Raw genomic sequence first — 22,501 nt, forward strand, 5'->3', positions numbered from 1 at the left:
TGAATGGTTCTGAATAGGCTCCTCTTTGCCTTGGTTATTCCTCTTTAAGTTTGGTTAGGTCCTGAAAATGTGTCTTGTGTCTGAGCCATCTTCCTGTTGCTGCTGCTGACTTTTGAACTCCTTACTTTATTGCTATACTGCTCAGTGTCTCCCTACCTCCATATCAGTGTAGAAGATCCCTTCCTCAGACATTCCTTAAACCAGTACCCAAAACTGGGCAGAGGATAACAAAGCTGACAGTTTGCACTTGTCCCTGGTCTAGTCCCTCTCTAGAGTTCTATTAGGTAGCTAGTGGATTTAAGTAAGTTACCTAATCTCTTTGGGTATCAGTTTTCTCATCTGTAAAACAGGGATAATAATCTCAAAAGATTGTTGTGAAGAACAAATTATTTAATAATTGTTGAGCATTTAACAATGCCTTATACAGAGGAATTGCCAGATAAATGTTAGCTATGGTGAGAATGTGCATGGTGTACTTAGGTATGTCAATTAATCTCTTTGGGTCTTACATCTGTAAAGTGAGAGGTTGTGGCTAATTAATTGCTGTATTTATATTTTTATATTTATATTATTATTGTATTTTATATTTATGAAGTGGCTCAACACTGACTGATACAGAGTCCCAGCTTGTATTTTGGGATATACCTTTTTTTGGGGGGGGGCTGATTTTTGAATCATCTTGGGTCAGTCACTTATCTTCTTATGGAGTTTGCAGACTTACTTGTTATTGTCAGAGTTGAGGCCAGACCTGTAGTTCATGCCTTTCAGATTTCCTCTGAAGACAGAGATGCATCTTAGAGCGGGGGAATTATAAATCAAAGCTCTTTAGTTCCTGAAAGCCCTTAGAGATCATCTAATAATCTAAGTTTGTCATGTTGCAGATGAAAAAAAAAACTCATTTCCAGAGAGAGAAAAGAACTGTCCCAAGTCAAACAACTAATTAATGATAGTCAAGATTATAACACAAGTACTCTTGCTTCTAAGAATTAGATCTAAGAGGAACAGTATAGAGATGACTTAGTCCAACTTACTCCTTTTACAGATGAAGAAACTGAGGAATAGATCTGTAAGAGATCAACTCGGTCTAATAGCTTAGTAAGTATCAAAGTCAAGATCCAATACAAGTCTCTCTGACTCTCTTACTAAGTTCCTACATCTAGGGATCTTTCTCTTATACTGTTTTGCTTGAATCTTCTCATTAAAAATAATGTAAGCCTAAAGGAAATAATGAAAAAATATTTGTACAAAAATATTCATAGCTATACTCTTTGTGGTAGCAAAAAACCTGGAAAATGTTGGGGTGTCCCTCTATTGGGGAATGGCTGAACAAATTGTGGTATATGATAGTGATAGAATACTATAGTGCTGAAAGGAATGATGATCTGAAGGATTTCTATATGAACTGAGAGAACCTCCATGAACTGATGATGCAGAGTGAAATAAGCAGAACCAGGAGAACATTGTACACAGAAAGTGAAATATTGTGAAACAATCCAATGTAATAGACTTTGTATACTAGTAGCAATGCAATAAGCCAGGACATTCCTGAAAGACTTATGGGAAAGAATGCTAAGCACATTGACAGAAAGAACTGGGAGTGGAAACACAAAAGAAAAACATATGACTTATCACTTGTATACATGGGTATATGAATTGGGGTTTTGCCTTTAAAAATCACTCTATAGCAAAAATGAATAATATGGAAATAGGTATCAAGTGATAACATTTGTACAACCCAATGGAATTGCTTGTCAGTTCTGGGAGGGGAAGGGAAGAGGGGAGGGAAAGAAAAGGGATCATGGAAACATAGAAAATATATATTTTTAAAAATTAAAAAATAATAGAAGGCTATAAAATAAATATAATGACAGTTTGCTGGAGCAATTGCATGCAAAGTTAATACATGTGTAAACTTTAAACAGTTATATATTTAGTTTTGTTGAAGACAGAAACTTATGAGGTATTTAGGATGGGAGATGGATATTCTTGTGAATAAAGTGTTAGACTTGGAGTTAAGATAGATTTACATTCAAATTCTAGCTTTGACATTTCCTAGCTGTTTGACCCTGAGAAAGTCACTTACCTTCTCTGGGCAACATTTTTTTTTCCTTGTGGCCACATTGAGTGCCTCAATTTCTTCATCTGCAAAATGTGGATGATAATACCTGTTGTATTCACTAGGGCAGTTGTGAGTCTTGAAGGAGATAAAGGATATAGTGCTTTCCCCAATTTAGTATTTTTCATGTGTAATTGGAAATCTTGTGCCTTTGAACTACATATAGTTCAAAGGCACAAGATTTCCCATGACACATTCATAGCTGTTTCACTTTAACAGTGTAGCTTACTACCTTGCATTTCTACCAAAGCAGATTATCAATGACCCTGCCACTAAAAGCCTTAGAGAGTTGTTTGATTTACCAAGAAGTTAAATGACTTATGCAGGGTAACACAGGCTCTTGGGTCAGGACTGAGATTAGAACCCATATTTTCTTGACCCCAAGACTAGTTCCTTATCTACTATTCCATGTTCCCTTTTCAAAGTACTACATACAATCAATTATTATTATTATTAGTCCTAGCAGAGCTAATAGTAGTAGTCATGGTATTATGTCTCACACTTGGAGATACCACCCACATGTTAGTTAAATGTCTTAGGTACCATTTTTTAAAAAAATGTAGCTGTGAACAACTAAAAGAAATGCATTTCCATAGTGACAGAATGATAGACATAAATGCAAAACTGAGCAATTGTATTGACTGTGCAAATTACCTCAGACCCATCATCTCTGGATCCCAAAGAATTCAGGCCAACTCTCACAGAGGCCAGGCAAGGGAAACAACAATTTTAGTACAAAATGGAAGAAGACAATCTGGAATTAGGTTGCAGACAATCAGTGCCCAGTGCTATTGAAGACAGCTTTGTGATCTTAGCAGATGACATTCTGCATGGGTGGGGAAAACCACAGAGGCCTGTTGAACATTATTATTGTTGTTTTTATCATTGGTGGCTTGAAAGCTTTCAGAAGGGCTATGGAGTGTACTCAGAAACTGTGGGTTACTTCTAATATGCCATAGCTCTCCTTTCAAATGGTACTTTCCATGCATAGAAGCCTGGCCTGGCTATTTCTTCCAAGGCCAGCTTTTCTATGTATAAGCCCAGTAGAGTTAGAATTCAAATCTGGACTTGGTATGCAATCTAGGTTATTTTAAGCTCTCCGATTCCCCATGTGCCTTTTATCAACCCTTCTCCATTCTGCAACTATTTGAGTTATCTGGTACATGATCAAAAATGCATTCCCAGCTGTATTGTACCAGTCAGTAGTGGGAGACTGGACCTTCCTGCATCATTTCTCTTTAAACTTCACTGTATTTATTGCTTTCTTAATACTATCTCATTGGATGTGGTCCAAATTCAACTGCCTGCTGCATGATGTGTATGTGGGAAGGGGCGGCAGGGAGGAGGCTTGTGAGGAGAGGGTGTTGCAGGGTATGTAATATAAGACTGCTTTGGTCACTGCCAACGTGGATAACATTTGTTTATTGAGTAATTTATCTTCAGCACATTAGGAGGTTGTAAAGTAAAATGTTACTAGAGAGGAATAATTCCCTTTTCTGTGATTAAATTAAGATGAACACAGTTGTATGGCTAACAGGACATGGTATTTATATGACATTCTGGTGTCAAATAAAAAGACTTTTCTGTCTTGAATACTAACAGGAGATACATGAATCATTCATGACATCTATGAGACTGAGCCACTGCTCCCTCTCTGTCAGCAGAGTACACGCAGAAGTAGATTTAGTTGGAAAGAGCTATTGGTCCTGCCTGACCACTCCAAAACTCGGGGCAGGACAATGTGTTGTGTGTATCAACATGGATTGAATTAAAGGCAAAACCCCAGTAGCCTTTGCAAGTGACATTACCATAAGAGCAAAAATTTCCAAAAGATGTTCGTGGGCTGTTTGGGGTTAAGGGGTGAGGAATGTGTTGTGCTTCTGACATCTTTCTCTCATGTCTGTTTCATTCAGTCTGTGTCTATTCTTGTGGCAGAAGACCTGTCTCCTGATGATTTGAACTGACCAGCTGTGGACCATCTCCACAGTTGGGCCATGTGTTTGGCAGAGAAACAGATGTGCTGGTGATTCTCTTCCTGATGTTGAGGAGAGTCCAATGGTAGCTCCTTGGAGCGAGCGAAGATTATGGTCAGAATGGTTAGGGGGATGATTTTGCCTCTATGCTTGGAACCAGAGTTGCAGAAGTGTCCAGCAGAGGAGATAATGTTATCTACAGAACACTGCTCAGAGAATCATGTACCTTCAACATATTCCTTGGGCTGAGGAATACAACTTACCACAGTCCAGGAGAAACCTGAAATGATTTAGTCAAAGGCTGTTTATTTAATCAGCATAAATTTATGACCTGGAAATTTCGACAGAGGCTTGAATTTACCAGTCACCATACTAGAGATTCAATAGTCTACTATACCCAAGGAATACACATCTCAGTCCTAGAGAACCAAGTCTTCCTCAAACTTGTGAATGAACCTTCTGTACCCTTAGCCAAAATATTAATGGCAGAGAAACAGAATTCCAAATAAAATCCATCATAGAGGAAGCCGAAGAAGGCTAGCTTTCCACCTCATGCTGCACAATGGGGAATTGAAAACTTTGTGTAGCAAGTGAAATTAGGCTTCCTAACTGCTGGATGGCATCAAGAGGGGTACACCTTTCCTTATATTCCTATCACTAGAGTGACAATGCACCTTCAAGGCAATTACAGTTGAGTGTGCTTCTCTCTATAATCTGTAAACCAATGTCTGCTACCAATGGTTCTTTTAGATGGCACAAAGGATAGAAAGCTGGAAAGGACCCAGAGTCAGGAAGTTGTTCATTTTTTTCAGTCTTATCTGACTCGCCTTCACACCATTTGAGGTTTTCTTGGCAAAGACACTGGAGTCATATTCCCTTCTACAATTCATTTTACAGATGAGGAAACTGAGACAAACAGGTTTAAGTGATTTGCCGATAGCTAATGTGTCTGAAGCCATATTTGAACAAATCTTCCTGACTCTAGACCACCCTGAACTCCATTCACTTTGCCACTTACCTGCACTCAGGAAGAGATGAGTTCAAATTCTGCCTCAGACACTTACGTGTGTGTGTGTGTGTGAAGAACTTACTAGTGAAGAGTTATGTTTTTGTACTCTCTTTTTTAGTTATCCATTCTCTCAAACAAATTTCCCTCCTCCCACCAAAAGTAATAGTTTCTATCTTCATAATATCTATTGTGTGTGCCCCTCTCCTCCTTTAATACTGCTACTACCCTGTAAAGGCTCTCATCCCTTCACCCTTGGATCTTACTAGTAGTGTGACCTTGGGGAAGTCATGTAATCATTTTGTACTCTGTTTTTCTGATGTATAAAATAGGGATAAAAACACTTACTTTCCAGGGTTGTTGTGAGGATCAACAAAAGTAATAAAGCACTTTGAAAACTTTAAAGCCCTATGCTATATCAGTGCTAGCTATTGTCAGTCAATTAACACTGATTAATTTCCTACTATGTACCAGTCACTATGTTAAGTGCTGAGGATATAGGACTAAGTAAAAGGCAATTCTTACTCTCAAGAAGTTCACTTTCTAATTGGGGGAGATTAACATGCAAAGTGACTATGTTCAAATGAGATATATCCAATATAAATTGTAGTAGTCTAAGAGAGAGAACACTAAGATTAAGAAGAAAAGGCTTCATGTAGAATCTGGGACTTTAGCTGAGATATAAAGGAAGCCAGGGAAACCAGGAAGCAGAAATGAGAAGGGATAACTTCTAGACATGGGAGAAAGTCAGTGAAAATGCCTGGAGTAGAGAGATATGGTGACTTGTGCAAGGAAAAGTAAGGAGGCCAATGTCATTCCGTCACATCCCAGGATGTGAAGGGGAGTAAGACTAGAAATGTAGGAAAAGGCCATGCTATGAAAGGCTTTTAAAGCCAAACAAATGACTGTATATTTAATCCTGGAGATAAGAGGGGTCTAGTGGGATTTCTTGAAGAAGGAGATGACATAGTTAAGACTTGTAGTTGAGTGGGTTCACTTTGACAGCTGAGAGAAGGATGGATTTGAGTGAGGAAAGACTTGAGGCAGACAGACCCAGTAGCAGGCTATTGCAATAATTGAGGGGTGGGATGCCCCAGACTGGTAGCAGGATCAAAGGAGGGAAGGGAAGATACCTGAGAGATGTTATAAAGAAACCAACTATAGCACTTGACAAGTGATTGGTCGTGGGGAGGAGGGAAATGGGTAGGAGAGAATGGATAACTAAAAGTGAAAACACAAAAACATGTCCCTTTGCAAAACTTAGTTAGAGGGGTGATTAGATGTCTCAGTGGATAGAGATACAAGCTTGGAGTTAGGACGAGCTGAGTTCAAATCTGACCCTAGATGATTCCCTAGCTGTGTGACCCTGGGCAAATCACTTAACCCCAAATGCCCAGTCCTTACTCTTCTTCTGCCTTTTATCAATTATAAAGGGAAGGTAAAAGTAAAAACAAACAAACAAAAACCAACAACTTAATCAGAGGTTTTACAAGTCCATTATGAGAAAGGTAAGATGCATTAACACTATTATTCAAAACAACAAGTACTCTCTAAACAGCTTTGCGATTGGAATTGTGTGAAATTCAGTTTGATTTAATATAATAAACACCTACTGAATGCTTAGTATGTACAAGGCAGTGTGCTATATGCAGAGCAAATTCAAATACTTTAAGGATTTTTGAGTTGTTTCTAGTCAAGTAATCTATCTATGACACATTCAGATAATATCTGATAGAGTTACTTGAACTATGTAGAGGTGAAGTGACTTTCTCAGAGGGAGAATCACAGATTTAGAGGTCATAAAATACAAATTCCTAATTTTACATATGAGGAAACGGAGGCCATGAAGGATAAAATGATTTGTCTGAAGTCACAGCAGCTAGTAGGCATTGGGGGTAGGAATTGGACTCAGGTTCTTTCAAACAGTAGATGCTTAATAAATACTAGTTAACTGATTGAATTACTAACTCTATGCTCAGTATTCTATCTATTATGCAAGCCTGCAGAGAAAGAAAGAAAGAGAGAGAGAGAGAGAGAGAGAGAGAGGAAGGAAGGACAGAAGGAAAGAAGGAAGGAAGAAAAAAGAAAGAAAAAGAAAGAAGGAAAGAAAGAAAGAAAGGAAAAGAAGGAAAGTAAGAAAAGGAAAAGAGAAAGAAAGAGAGAAAGGAAGGAAGAAAAGAAAGGAAAGAGGAAAGGTAGAAAGAAGGAAAGAAAGAAGGAAGAAAGAAACCAAAATAGTCTCTGCTATTACAGAGCTTAAGGTCTACTGATTCAAAAGTATCATGAACATGGCACTGTAATACCAGACATTTGATAGAACCAACGAAATCGTCTAGCTATTCTGGTGTCATGGAAACATGGCCACTACCACTCTTGTTATAGTATCCATGGTGTTAAGCAAGGGAACCTTTAAGAAAGCCTCACAAGTGGACTTCTGTCAACTTACCACTAGTATCTTTCAAGTGTCAATGAGAGGAACTTGCTACTGGAAACCGGCTTCCTCTTACATAGGATTCCTGTATAATGGCCTGTCTTGTTCCAGAGGGAATGAGAGGAATCAGAGAAGCACAGTTCTTTTAATGGTTACAGCTCTTTAATGAATATAGTTCAGTGGGGAAATTGGAGGAATGGTGTAGCCAAAAGCCAGTCAGTCAGTCAATATTTATTAAGTATCTACTATATGCTAGCTAGGCACTCTGGTAAGTGCTGGGGATACAACAGAAAACAAAAGACAACCTTTCTCCTCAAGGAGCTCACAGTCTAACAGGAGAAGATAATATATGAGTGGAGTGGGGAGGGAAGGAAGAGGTCTTTGATGGGAGTAGAGGGATGATGCAGTCCAGAGAAGTACAACTAAGTTCAAAATGAAAATATAGCTCTGGATCTTTCTCCTTCTCCTTTCTTTCCCTTTTTATTTCTTCTTCTTCCTTCCTTCTGTCTTAGAATTCATACTAAGTATCAGTTGCAAGGCAGAAGAGTAATAAGGGCTAAGCAATTGAAGGTTTTGGACCTTCCCATCTCTAGGTCTAGCTCTCTATCCACTGAGTTATCTAGCTGCCCCTCCTGGGTACCCTTCTTAAATGGAAGATCTGAGAAGAGTTTTCTGATGTCTGCTCTCTTTCCTCTCCAAGCAGAGGAAAGGAAAAAATTTAAGGGAAAGGGTACTCATCAGTAAATGAGGGGTGAGTTTTAGAGTTGAAATAATCTTGCAGGATGATGTTTCTGGAGAATAAGATGAAGTCCAGGGGAGTGTTGAGAAATTGATGTTAATGAAAAGGATGGTTGGATAAAGGTTTTGGGACCATTATTGCCTAGCCTAAGGCAGGGCCTACATGAGATAAAGTTAAGATAACCTGATTAATATGAAAGTGGACAAGCTGAAACTTTTATTTCTTTATTCTGACATCTGTTCTAGAGACAATTGAGGGGCAGATAATCATATATTTTATGGGATCTATGTGATTATTTCCAGTTCATCCTACATATAGATTGTGCATAGTTATTTGCATATTATCTCCCTTATTTGTAATCTTATCAGGAGAAAGGACCCTCTTTTGCTTTTTTTTTTTTTACATCTCCAGGACTGAGCAGGGTGCCTGGTACATACTAGGTGTTTAGTCAATATTTACTGAGCCATTGCTTCTTATTTACATTCAATTTGATAGGTCTAGTGGCCAGTGACCTAGACTTACTATTTGGGAAATATTTAAATTCTTAATAAAATACTCCCCCTTTTCCTTCATGAAGTTGGAGAAATAAGATGCATTCCTACTTATTCTTCCCCTCCCAAAGTTTCAATGTTATATTTTGTCTGTGGATCACTCTATTTTCCAGTTTTATCTTTTTGATCCTTTTTACTGGATCATCTTAGAAATAAGTATGTAGCAATATTGCTTCTAACCCTTTTAGATGAAAGTCCCTTGCAGTTTTGGATTTGGACCAAGAATCAGGAAATATTTGTTTGGGGGGAAAAGACATAGTATATCATCTTCTAAGTACCTAAGTGGTGGATAATATTGATATTTTCCATTGTAAATAAGTAGGAAGGAAACACTAAACTTGAAAATTTTAGAAAGTATAAAAAGTTCATTATTAAAAATATGGTTTCATTCTTTAAAAAATAGAGGAAGTGACAAAAGGAACTACTATTTTGGTATGGATTCTGACCAGTACAAAGGACCTGGGTGTTTAAGTATAAATGTCAGGAATCTTGGGAGGAAGTGACCATGAACTCTTAGATAGATAGGGAAGGGAGAGCTGGGTATAGCCAGAAACATATCTTAGATCTTAAAAGAGTTCATTTTAAGGATTTCAGAGTAATGAAAAGTAGGATTTCATGTGCTAAAATTGTGCAGAGGAAGTTGGTTTGAGATGAATGAGAAGATCTAAAGAATGAAGCTCTGAAGACTTGAAAACAAAAATTTCAGAGGAAGAATTAACCACCATGCCTCAGTTGCCATCTTCCTCTATTCCTATAGCTTCCTTCTCCTATTGGTAAATTCTTCCTAGAACTCCCCTTTTGAGAATGAACTCAGACCAGACAGCAAGGTGACACATAGAGCACTAAGTCTAAAGTCAGGAAAACCTGTGATCTTTGACATTTTCAAATGTGGTCTTTGACATTTACTAGTTGTGAGATATTGAGTAAGTCGCATAGTTTCTGTTTGCCTTAGTCTCCTCATCTGTAAAATGAGGATTAAAATAAAATTTACCTCCCAGAATTGTTAGGAGAATCAAATGAGATAATAATTGTAAAGTCCTTAACACAGTGTTTGGCAAGTAGTAAGCACTATATAAATATTAACTATAATGATTCTGACTTGCTACTATTTTTGCCTCCTTCCTTCCTTCCTTCCTTCCTTCCTTCCTTCCTTCCTTCCTTCCTTCCTTCCTTCCTTCCTTCCTTCCTTCCTTCCTTCCTTCCTTCCTTCCTTCCTTCCTTCCTTCCTTCCTTCCTTCCTTCCTTCCTTCCTTCCTTCCTTCCTTCCTTCCTTCCTTCCTTCCTTCCTTCCTTCCTTCTTCTTCTTCTTCTTCTTCTTCTTCTTCTTCTTCTTCTTCTTCTTCTTCTTCTTCTTCTTCTTCTTCTTCTTCTTCTTCTTCTTCTTCTTCTTCTTCTTCTTCTTCTTCTTCTTCTTCTTCTTCTTCTTCTTCTTCTTCTTCTTCTTCTTCTTCTTCTTCTTCTTCTTCTTCTTCTTCTTCTTCTTTCTTCTTCTTCTTCTTCTTCTTCTTCTTCTTCTTTCTTCTTCTTCTTCTTCTTCTTCTTTCTTCTTCTTCTTCTTCTTCTTCTTCTTCTTCTTCTTTCTTCTTCTTCTTCTTCTTCTTCTTCTTCTTCTTCTTTTCTTTCAGTTAGTTCTTATATTGTTCTCTTCTACTAGAATATAAGTGTTTGAGAATAGGGACTATTTGTTTGTATTTATATCACTACCATAGAGCCTTACACACAATAAGTGTTTAATAAATCATCATTGATTTTATTTTACTTTAGTAATGTGAGAGAGGTAATATATCTAAAGAGGAACAAATGTGGAAGCAGAAGGATTTCATTTGCAAAGAAGTTTTTAAGACCTCAATAAAATGGAAGCAAGTAGAGCAGTAGAGAATGAATATGAAATTACTGTATTTAAAATAGTACTAAGGATAATAAAGCTAAGCTGAAGTTGGAAGAGAAATAATATATGTAGTGGAAAGAACCCTGACTTTAGAGACAGGGAATGTAGGTTCAAATACTAGTTTGGACAAGTATTACTTATGTGACCACAGGAAAATCATAGATAAATCCTTTGGATCTCAATTTCCCTTTTAATAATTTTACTTAGTTCATTATAATGCAATTTAAGAAACATTTATTAATTGCTTTCTATGTGCAAAGTATTGGGAATATAAAGATAAAACAAGACCTTACTTACTTGAAAAACAAGACTAAACATATACAATCTCCCAGAGGGATTCTACATTTAAAAAGATAGGAGAATATGTGGAAATTTTAGGATGGAGAAAACACAAACAACTTGGATTCTTATGAAACACTTTTTATGACAGGAGTCCATAACTTTTTTTGTGTCATAGATTCTTTTGGCAGACTGAAGCAGTTTATGAGTAATTTTTTTAAATGCATGAAATACATAGAACCACAAAGGAAATCAATTTTAGTGGGATATAGTTGTGAAATTATTTTGTAAAACAAGTTTCCTTTAGGAGATGGCAGTAAAATAAAGGAAATAGATCCATTAATTTTTAGCATCTTTACCAAACTAAAGTCTTAAATATTTATGATCCTCTGAGTGCCAAGAATAACTCATCATTTTAAAATAAAAAGATGGGTTAAATCTAGCATCATTTAGACTAGATGGGATCATCATAATAAATGATTGAGAAAAGGCAGGACTATTCCTCCTTTATCTGGCTTCTGTTTTCTCTGCTGAGGAGAATGTATTTCAGACTTGAAAGGATCAAACAAAAATGACTAATAGAGAATTGGTTTTCAAGATTATTTGGAGAAAAAAAAAGGATGATAGACTTCTTAATCCATTTAAGTTACCGTGTCTAGGAGAGCTGCAACTGCATTACTGAAAGAAATCGCTATCATTATTGGTGATCTTTGAAAAATTATTGAGAATGGAAGAGATGCACAAGTATTGAAACAGGCAAATATAGTTCTAATTTTCAAAAGGATAGGAGTATTATTTCTTTATGCTGTCAGTATAGTCAGTGACCTTGACTTTGATTCCTGAGAAAATTCTTGATTGCCTTACCAACGGAATGGTTTCTGAACACTTAGCATAGCAAGTGGCATTCATGAAGAACTTGGCTTCATCAAGAGCAGGTCATATCAGACTGACCTCATTTCCATTTTTGTCAGAGTTACTAGACTGGGAGATCAAGGGAATACCACAGACATAGGATACTTGGAATTTAGCAAGGCATTTGATAGAGTCTCTCATGATATGCTTGTAGACAAGATGGAGAGGTGTGAACTGGATAATAATCCAGTTAGCTGCATTTGGAACTGGTTGAATGACAATTCCCAAAGAACGGTGAATGATTTCAACCTTAAGGGGAGGGAATTCTTAGTGGATGTCTCAAGAATTTGTTTTTGTCTTCTCCCACCCCATTCAAATTTTTTTGGATGATAATGTTTACTAAATTTATGAATCATGTGAAGCTAGTATAGAGCAATAAAACACAGGAGGACAAAATAAAGATGGAACAGTTTTCAGCAGACTAAAACAATGGTACTTAACTAAAAGATGAATTTTAATTAGGATAAACATGAATTTCTAAACTTGGATTTAAAGAGACAACTATGCCTGTATATTACATGAGGGAGGATCATGGAAAATAGTTCCTATGAAAATGGAGATTATTTTTAATCGGCTATAAGCTCATTATGATTCAGTAAAGTGTTATGACAGCCTAAAAAGCTAATGTGACTATTAATAGAACAATATCACCTAGAATAAGAGAGGTAATTATATCATTGTACTCTGTCCTGATAACATGATACCTGAAGTATATTGTGCATTTTTGAATGCTCCTGTTTGAGGACATTAATATACTAAAATGCTGGGAGAGGAGAGTAACCAGGAAAATGACAGGCCTGAAAAATTTAGTAAATGAAGACTAGTTGAAGGGCCTGGAGGTGTTAAATATGGGGAAGACATTATAGCTCTCTTTGTCCACCATAGGGAGGAAGGATAAGATTTGTTTTACTTGATCCCAGAAAACAGGACAAAGATCAATGCATAGAAGTTTCAGAGATTAAAAATTGTTGTGTGGATGTAAAAAGAAACAAACAATTCACACCTTGTCTCCATCATTAGAATTCGTCCTTCTGGCTGAGTGAATGAGGATACTGTTTAATCTTCCTATTGGCTTTAGTGTAGGTAGAATTTTATGTTTTTTTTTTTTTTTAGGTAGAATCTTTAGGTAGAATCTATGATCCTTTCTGGAGATGCAGAAATAGGCAATACTTTTGGACCTTGACAAAATACAATGAGATATCCCCTGCATGATTAGTGTATGAGATAGTGTGGATAACTGAAAATTATCATCTTGGGGTGTAATTGTTTCAGGTATTTATTCAGAGAGATCCAGACTATCATTCATGTGGGTACACTGTGCTGGTATTGATTGTGATCCATTATTTTCCTCGACCTTTGCCATTTTTGCCTGTGTCCTTCCATAAATCCTCCATGGAGGTAATTTTTAAAACTCAAGCAATTTTGCTTTAGATTCTTTTACATTTTCTGTTTATTAGGATAGCATTATGCATGTGACTCATAAGTCTAGTGACACTGACCACTCCCCTTCATATCTATCATGGATTTTTTCTTACAACTACTTTTATTTTCACTATTTTATCTTAAAATCAATTCTAAGGCCGAATAGCAGTAAGGACTAGGCAATGGAAGTTAGTTGACTTTCCCAGGGGTCACAAAGCTAGGAAGTGTCTGAGGCAATATTTGAACCTAGGATCTCCCTTCTCTGGGCCAGGTTGTCAAACCATTTAGCCACCTCACTGCCTCTAACATCATCTTGTTTTAAACATTGATGAAAAAACTTTATCAACTTAAGATCACTATTGGAAACACCTTGTTGGAGGGAGCCTTCAAGGCTATAGTTTCCAGACTTGTACCCAGGAGTATCCTGGTAAATATTTAATACTGTTGCAATGTAATGCTTAGTGCATAAGAATTATTGACAGGCAGAGAATCCCCAGAGCTGGCAGGGGAAAGGCTCTAAACCATTGAGGAGACTATTGGACTCACTTGGGGGTTTGCAGCTGACAAAGAAGCTGGTGGTTGCTGATCTGTGCTCCTGTAGACATCTCTGGATCATCCTGAAAAGCAGCCCTCTGGATAAGAGTGAATAGGAGTAACCCAATTACCTTTGGGTGGACCAAGGGAAAGATTGGGAGCTCCAGCCAATCTCTAGACCATCTAGGACTCCTCATTTGCACTCCAGCCTCTACTTGCCAAAAGACTCTTTATTTAAGATCTCTGCACTTTCTGTTGGACTGGCTCTTACGAGTTTGGTATAAGATAATATAGGATTATTAGTTAGAAGTTTTAAACTAAGGAATTAAGTTGTAAGACCTCCTTCTCCCCACTCCCTCCTTTCCCAAACCTCTCCTCTCCGTTGAATAAAAGCAAAATATTTATATGTTAATACTCTTGTGTTTTCCATCCTAAACCCCTCCAAATTAAGGATGTTATTTTAATACCAAGTTACTTGGGAAAAAATAGGTGCAGGACACACTTTAAAATTTAATCTACATTATTAATGTCTTCTCTATCACTTTCTTAAGTCTAGATTATCACCACAATTCAAAATCAAGTCCTAATTTTGAAGTGTTTGCTAATTTTCAAAGTATAAACCCAAACCTAAATTTTAAATAATTTTTCTCTAGGACTCCTGAGTAGAAGTGTAAAGAGCCAAAGAGTATGGGAAAAAAAATGAAGAGCCTAGCCCTTCTTGTAGGTGGTCAGAATGTTCCAGGATTAATCCTGATCCATATGGATCAGAGCAGAGCTAAAAGGGACCCTCAATCAAAGTAGCTAAGGGCTTTACAATTATCAGCTCATTCAGTCTTCATAGTAATCCTGAAAGGTGGAGAGCTATTAAATCCCCACTTACACAGTGGTTAATTGACAACCATAGACACATAACTAGTAACTGTCTTTTGAGGCAGAATTTGAACTTAGGTCTTCCTGACTCCAGTTCCAGTGCTCTAGCCACTGTACCACTTGCTGCCTGGGAGAGTAAGGAAAATTAAGGTTTAATTGTAATAATTTCTATATGAAACCTTTCTTAAACCTTGGGTTTCAAAGGTCAGTCAGCTTCTAAGACAGATTGCCTAGTGCCCTCAGTTTCCTGGATCCAGTATTTTTTCTTATTTTTATGCTAGAAATGTGTTGCAGTACTGGAATTTACTCTATGTCTTCACAGTTTAGATTTCCCAGAACTTATAATTTTGTAAGATTCACTGAAATATTTGTGTTAAGATGATGTTATGCATTGTGGCACAATCAAATGTATAGACTTCTCTGAGCAACAATGCAATGATCCAGGACAATTCAGAGGGACTAATGAGAAAGAACACTATTCACAACCAGAGAAAGAACTGTGGGAGTAGAAACACAGAAGGAAGATAACTGCTTGATCACATGGTTCAATGGGGATATTATTGGGGATGTAGTCTCTAAACAATCACCCTAGTGCAATTATCAATAATATGGAAATAGATCTTGATCAATGACACAAGTAAAACCCAGAATTGTGCATGGGCTAATGGAGGGGGGGTGGGAGAAGGAGAGAGAAAGAACATGAATTGTGTAACCATGGAAAAATATTCTAAATAAATAAATGAAATAAAAAATAAAATTGTATTTAAATGCTAAAATGATGTTATAGTTAAAAATTTTTTTTATAATGAGTAAATAATGAAAATAGTGAAAATATATATTCTCTGTACCAGGGGTTCTTAAGCTGATCCTCACTATCTTGTTTTCTAAAATATTTTTATAACTATTTCAATATAATTGATCTCTTTTGTAATTCTATAGATTTTGTTTAATGCATTTTGAAACATTATTCTGAGAAGAAAACCACAGGTTTTGGGAGACTTCCAAGGGATTTATGACTGGAAAGGGTAAAGAACCTCACCTCTATTCCTTTCAGATGATGTGGCCCACTGCGGAAAATCATGTGTAAAAATTGCTTGCATTGACCATTCTCATAAAGATTTTATAGAAATGAGAAACCATATATGGACAGGTAGTTAATGATGGCTTCCTGTTAGTCTTATTTATATAATAATACCATTAATATCTCCCCCTGTCCCTCTTCTTCATTTCTTTAACATACAACCATCTCATTTTTATCTTGGAATGTATTCCCCCATGCCTTCAAAGTTGTTACTTCAATATTTTTATTATGAAAATAGGCACTTAATAAATGTTTACTGATTGACTATTATTGATCATATGATTCAGAGTTGCAATGAACCTTGGAGATCATTGAATCTAACCCACTTTTTAAAAAATGAAGCAGCTGAGTCCTTGAACGGTTAAGTGACTTGCCCAGAGTCACACATAAAAGTAATAAATAGCAAAGTCAGGACACAGAAACAAATTCTCAATCTGTTTCCAGGTGCTGTTCTAGTTAATGAAAATGTTACTAATTTATATCGCATTGCCTTACCACATTAATCAATTAAATGGAAAGCTCATGCTTTTCTTGAGGTTTCAGAGGTTAACACTATTATAAGTTCTCATTATATTCTTCTGTAGTTAAAGATGGTTTAGGCTATTTGAGTGAATTTGTACTAGCTACAGAGTATGTCTGGACCTTAAAATTATTACTGCTATGTCTACTAAAAATACTGCTACTAAAAATAATAAGTAGCACTGATATATCTTTAATTTTTTAAAAGCACTTCTTATATATTTAATCTTATTTTCTCTACCAACAATCCTTAAATAAAGATGCTATTATTATCTCCATTTTATGTACGAGGTAACTGAGGCTGAGGAAGTAAGGTGGTTTGCAGAGGGTTATGCAACTAGTAAGTATCAAAGGCAGTTTTTGAACTCAGGTCTTTCTGACTGCAGGGTAAGCACATTCTTTATTGTGCCACCTGGCTGCCTCAATGTCTTAAATTAATCTCAGAAAAAATGATTTCCTGCCATTTTCTTTTCCACTTATAAAAGCAGAGGAAAATGCTTGTCTGAATCACCTTCTGGCAGGGAATATGACTGCCTTGTCATAAATTTAATCCTAAAATCAAAAGCTTAAGCAGCCTTCTCCCAAGTTCTTTTCTTGCTTTCAATAAAATAATGAGTAAGAGGATTCTGTATTTCAGACTCCCCTCTAATTATTAAGAACACCAAGAAGAGTCACAGGACCTGCTCCTCTGGTCTTTTATTATGCGGTAATTTACCTGCATTGCCTGAAATCTGGACTCCACAGAGAAGAGTATTTTTTGGTTCTTATGCAGACACCAAAGGGAAAAATCACAAGCTAAAAAGGTCCTATGGAGAGCCTCAGTTTGACCAAAGCAGACCCTGGAAGGTTGGATTTTTAACATTTTCTATTTCACCTTGGTTAGTACTGCTCTTAAAGTCCTGGTCTCATGGCTGTTTCAGGAGGCAGCTAGGTGGCAAAGTAGATAGAGATCTGGGTTTGGAGTCTACAAGACTTGAGTTCAAATTTAGCCTCAGACATTTATTAGTGGTGAGAGCTTGGGCAAGTCACTTAGCATCTGTTTTCCTCACAGTTAATTCATTTGCAAAAATGGAGATAATAGTAGGACCTATCTCCCAGGGTTATTGTAAGGATCAAATTAGATGAAAAGCAGAAATAATTTAGCACAGTGTACAGTAAATAATAGGTCCTTAATAAATGCTTGTTCTCTTTCTTTCTCCCTTCTAATTAAGTTGAAACATTTCTTCATTTATTGTTCTCCTTTCAAAATACAAATTCTTTGAGGGCTGAGATGGTGTCTGATAGTTCATATAGGAAGGTTTCATTTCCACCTTAAAATTCATTACTTGACTCACATTGGAAGGGACCTAAAAAGTCATTGAGGCCCAATCCTAAGTAGGATCACAGGACCATAGATTTAGAGGAGGAAGGCTCCTTGGAAATCATCTAGTCTAACCCCTTCATTACACAGATGAGGAAGCCAAGTCCCAGACTGATTAAATGACTTGTCTAAGGTTTGTTCTTGTTGTGCAATTTCAGTCATGACCCCATTTGGGAATTTCTCAGTGAAGATATTAAGGTGGTTTGTCATTTCCTTCCCCAGCCCCATTCCCCAATTTTACAGATTGGGAAACTAAGGCAAAGAGGGTTAAGTGACTTTCCCTGGCTCACATAGCTAGAAAATATCTGGTGGGTGATGTGGGGATTTAAATCAGGAAAATGAGTCCTCCCAATTTCAGGAATCTGAAACTCTATCCACTGCTAGCTACCCCATGGTTTATGGTTACTTAGGTGGTAAAGGGGATTGAGTTGGGATTTGAACGCAGATGGTCAGGCTTTAAATCCAGTTCTCTTACTATTGTATAGTAAACCACTCAAAGTGGTTTCATGATTCACATAGGATCATCAGGGTAGTAATTTGCAGAACTGGGATTTGGACCCGGGTCACAGGTCTGTATATCCAAAACTCTCTCCATCATAGCATGCCACTTCCAAACAACATATAGCTCTGTGTAAATAAGCCACTCAACAACCATTGGGCTGTCTGTGTAGCATCCAGTACAACGTTTGTCATACCACATGTCCTTAACAACAACAACAAAAGGCTATAAATAAGTGAACTTATTGACATTGGAATGCAAGTGTGCTGTTGAAACACAAAGACCACAGCAGTGAGGTTATGGTAACAGTCTGGACAAGGAGCAACCTTCCCAAGGCCGGGTCACTGAATTGCTTATGCTGGTGACTTCTCATCTGAGCTTAGCTGGGGAACAGGGACAGGTATATTTATTCAGTTACCTTTTCCCAGCTGGTGATTATGAAACCTGTTTGTTGCCAGAGCACAGATTGTTCTCACAAACAATTAAACCCCTCTGCACTGAACTGCTCTCCAAAGTGTTGTCCATTTGGGAATATTCATATTCATAGAGGCAAGGCCACATATTTGAAAATATCAATCTTTATAGCTGGGCAGAAAAGCCAGAAGAAACACACACACACACACACACATGTTCTTAGATTGTGTCCACATTAAGAGAGTTTAAAAGGATGCTCAGTGCATTGATATGCTTAATATTTCATGATTCAGTTGTAGAGATAAGTTTCTTTCTTAAATTGTTTGAGAAATGTATCGAATCTTGAATGTAAGAAAGATGAACAAATAATTTATTGGGAAAGAAGGATGCAGGAAATTCCAAGATTTTCTTTTTGTTAACAGGTTGAAGGAAATTGGGACATAACAATGACTTCTCCCACCCCCAAGAACTGTTATAGTTAATTACTGATAAGGGTCAGTATCTGCTCTGCTACTGAGTTGAGTTGTCTGGGAGGCACTGAGAAGTTTAGTGACTTGCCCATACAGCTATCAGAAGTGGGCCTGGAGCTGAGGTCTTCCTAACTCGGTCAGGTTCTCTGAGGTTTCTTGTAATTTTTAAATCTCTGAAGTGAAAGGTCAAAGATAACCCCTTACACCCCCCCCCCCCCACACACACATGGTATTCTATAGTTGATTTAAAAAAATTATTTATTTAGAATATTTTTCCATGGTTAAATGATTTATGATCCTCCCCTTCTCTCTCTCCTCCCAGAGCTGACAATCAGTTCTACTGGGTTATACATGTATCATTCTTCAAAACTATTTCCATGTTATTGATATTTGCCGTTAGAGTGATCTTTTAATGCCAAAATTCCAATCACATCCCCATAAAATCACGTGATTGATCATATGTTTTTCTTCTGTATTTCTACTCCCACAGTTCTTCCTCTGGATGTGAATAGTGTTCTTTCTCGTAAGTCCCTCAGAATTGTCCTGGATCATTGCATTGCTGCTAGTAGAGAAGTCCATTACATTCACTTGTACCACAGTGTTATCAGTCTCTGTGTACAATGTTCTCCAGGTTCTGCTTCTGACAGCTGATTTTTTTCTTATGTGTGGACTCAGAAATTATGGAACCTATATTTCAACTCTCTGGTCTTAGAAGATCCCTGTAGACTCCAACAAAACACTTATAGCAAGCTCACAAAAGACTGTGAAGTTTTTGAGAGTGGAGACTTTTCAAAAATTTTCTTTGCTTTTCTTTGTATCTTCAACCACTTAATGCAATGCCTGGCACAGAGTAGGGGCTTAATAAGTGCCTGTTGCCTGACTGACAAGCTACAACTCAGATTATGGAAAGACTCTTGGTTGGATAGGATGAGGCATTCTGTATTATTTAATAGTAGCCAGATCTAGGAAATAGCTTTAGAATGACCAAATTTAAATCACAAAGTTCTGAAAAAGCAGTTTTCTTTAGAGGGTGTTGGATGAGTAGGTAGGAGGGGTGGGAGAGTATGCCAAAGATCCACAGTGGAAAGTGCTGAGAACATGTCTGAGGTCTACTGGTACTGAAAAGTTTTTATATGCTATAGTGGGCCAAGCCTCCTTTCCATACTGATTCTATACCATGACATCACACTTTTCCAGTCACAGGAAATCTAATGTGCTGGTAACAGCATTTCTAGGAGATCCAAAGTAAACAAACCTGACCCTTCTTCCATCCTCCTGAGGCTGATGAGGTATGAAGGAAAAACTAATTAATCCATATCCTATTGTCAGCCCAAACAAACTAAGGGAGACCCAGGAGAATGCATTTGATGTTAGGAAGGTATGGTTGCTCTAGTTGGGGGGCACATGTCAGATGCAAAGGATACCTCTCTGAGGTTCAACATATACTCTTACAGGCACTATATAGAAAGGGTCCCTTTCATTTCCCTTCTTTTTGAATGAAATATTAAAAATCAAGCAGTCAAAAAATTAAGTTCCTATTATATGTCAATGAATGAATTTCCAGCAATACAAAGACAAGAAGGAAATTATCCTTGACCCCAAGAAGTATATAGTCTACCAGGGGAGACATATGTATGTATGTTAGCATGTACAGAATATGCCAAAAAATATTACAAAAAAGTAAAGGAGAGAGCAGTTGTTATGTGTGTCTTTGTGGAAGGAGGTAACTGGAAAGATTTCAAATAGGAAGTGGTGCTTGAGCTGAATTTTGAAGGAAATTAAGGATTCTAAATGGGAGAGGTGAGAATGAAATGCATTCTAGGCAGAGAGAAGGTATGAAAAGAGTGGAAGTATCCTGGGCCTTCTATATTATTTATTATTGCGCCTAATCAATAATTAAATCAGTTAAATGTAATTCATAGTGTCATAGAGTTAAAGATTTAGAACTAAAAGTGACCCCCTCACCATGGGCTGTAGTCCTGCCCATCTGCTTTTTCTCTCTGCATTCTCTCTTGGTGACCTCATCAGCTCCTGTGGGTTTCATTATCATCTCTGTGCTGATGACTTTCAGATTTCCATTTCAGAATCTTGTCTTTCTCCTGGGCTCCCACAGCACCATTGGACATTTCTACTTGGATGGTCCCTAGACATCTCCAACTCAGTATATCCCAAACTAAACTCATAATCCTTCCTCCCATGTACCCTCCACCCTGGCCCCCTTTCTACCCTCATTTGAATGTTCCTATTCTTCAAACAATGTCACTATCGAGGATCCTCCAGTCACTCAGCTTAACAAACTAAATTATCTTTGCATCCTCTCATGTAACTCATATCCAACCAAATACCAAATTTTGTCATGTCTACCTCTGAATTGTCCTCTTCTTTCCACTAACCACCACCATTTCCATTCATGCCTCAATCATCTCTTGTTTGAATTACTAAAATAGCCTTTTCTTTTTACTGCCTGCTCTTTACCTTTTGTTTTAGAATCAATAATGTATATTGATTCCAAGGCAAGAGAGAGGAAAGGGCTAGGTAATTGAGGTTAAGTCACTTGCCCAGGGTCACATAGTTAGAAACTGTCTGAGGCCAAATTTGAACCCAGCATCTCCCATCTTTGGACCTGGCTTTCTATCTGTAGCCTTCTAGTTAATCTTCCTGACTCATATCTCTCCCCTTTTCAATCCAACTCAGTCCAATTATGAAACTGGTTTTCCTAAATGCAAATCTGATAATTTCTTACTCGGTAAAATCCAGTGACTCCTCATTGCCTCTAACCGTCAAATATAAACACTTCTGTTGGCATTTAAAGTCATTTGCAACCAGGCCCCAACTAACCTTTCCAGCCTCATCAAGCATTATTCTCCTTCACTCACACTTCAGTCTGGCCAAACTGACTTCCCAGTTGTTTCTCATTCATGGCATTCTCTCTTCCACCTCCAGGTCTTTACACTGGATTCTCTGTTTCTCCACCCTCACCCCCACACTCAAGCTTGGAAGGTACTGCCTCCTTGGGCTCATCTTTCCAAATTCTAATATCCTTCTGCTCAAGAACTACCTCCTCCATGTTGCTCCTGATTCACTCAGCTGCTAGTCCTTTTCTCCTCAAATATATATGTAAATATATATTAAATTAAAAAAAACACTCTTAACTTTTATCTTAGAATTACTAAATGTCAGTTCCAAGGCAGAGGAACAGTGAGGGCTTGGCAGTGGGGGTTAAGTGACTTGCCCAGGGTCACCCAGCTAAGAAGTGTCTGAAGTCAAATTTGAACCCAGGACCTCCAATCTTCATGTCTGACTCTCTGTCCACTGAGCCACCTAGCTGCCTGTGTGTGTATTTATATACACACACATATATAATATACCAATATTTGTTTTCTCACCTGTCTAGACTGAAGCTCCTCAAGGATGATTTCACTTTTGCTCATGTTCGT

The sequence above is a fragment of the Monodelphis domestica genome, chromosome 1 (genome assembly GCF_027887165.1).
Source record: "Monodelphis domestica isolate mMonDom1 chromosome 1, mMonDom1.pri, whole genome shotgun sequence".
Classification (NCBI taxonomy): Eukaryota; Metazoa; Chordata; class Mammalia; order Didelphimorphia; family Didelphidae; genus Monodelphis; species Monodelphis domestica.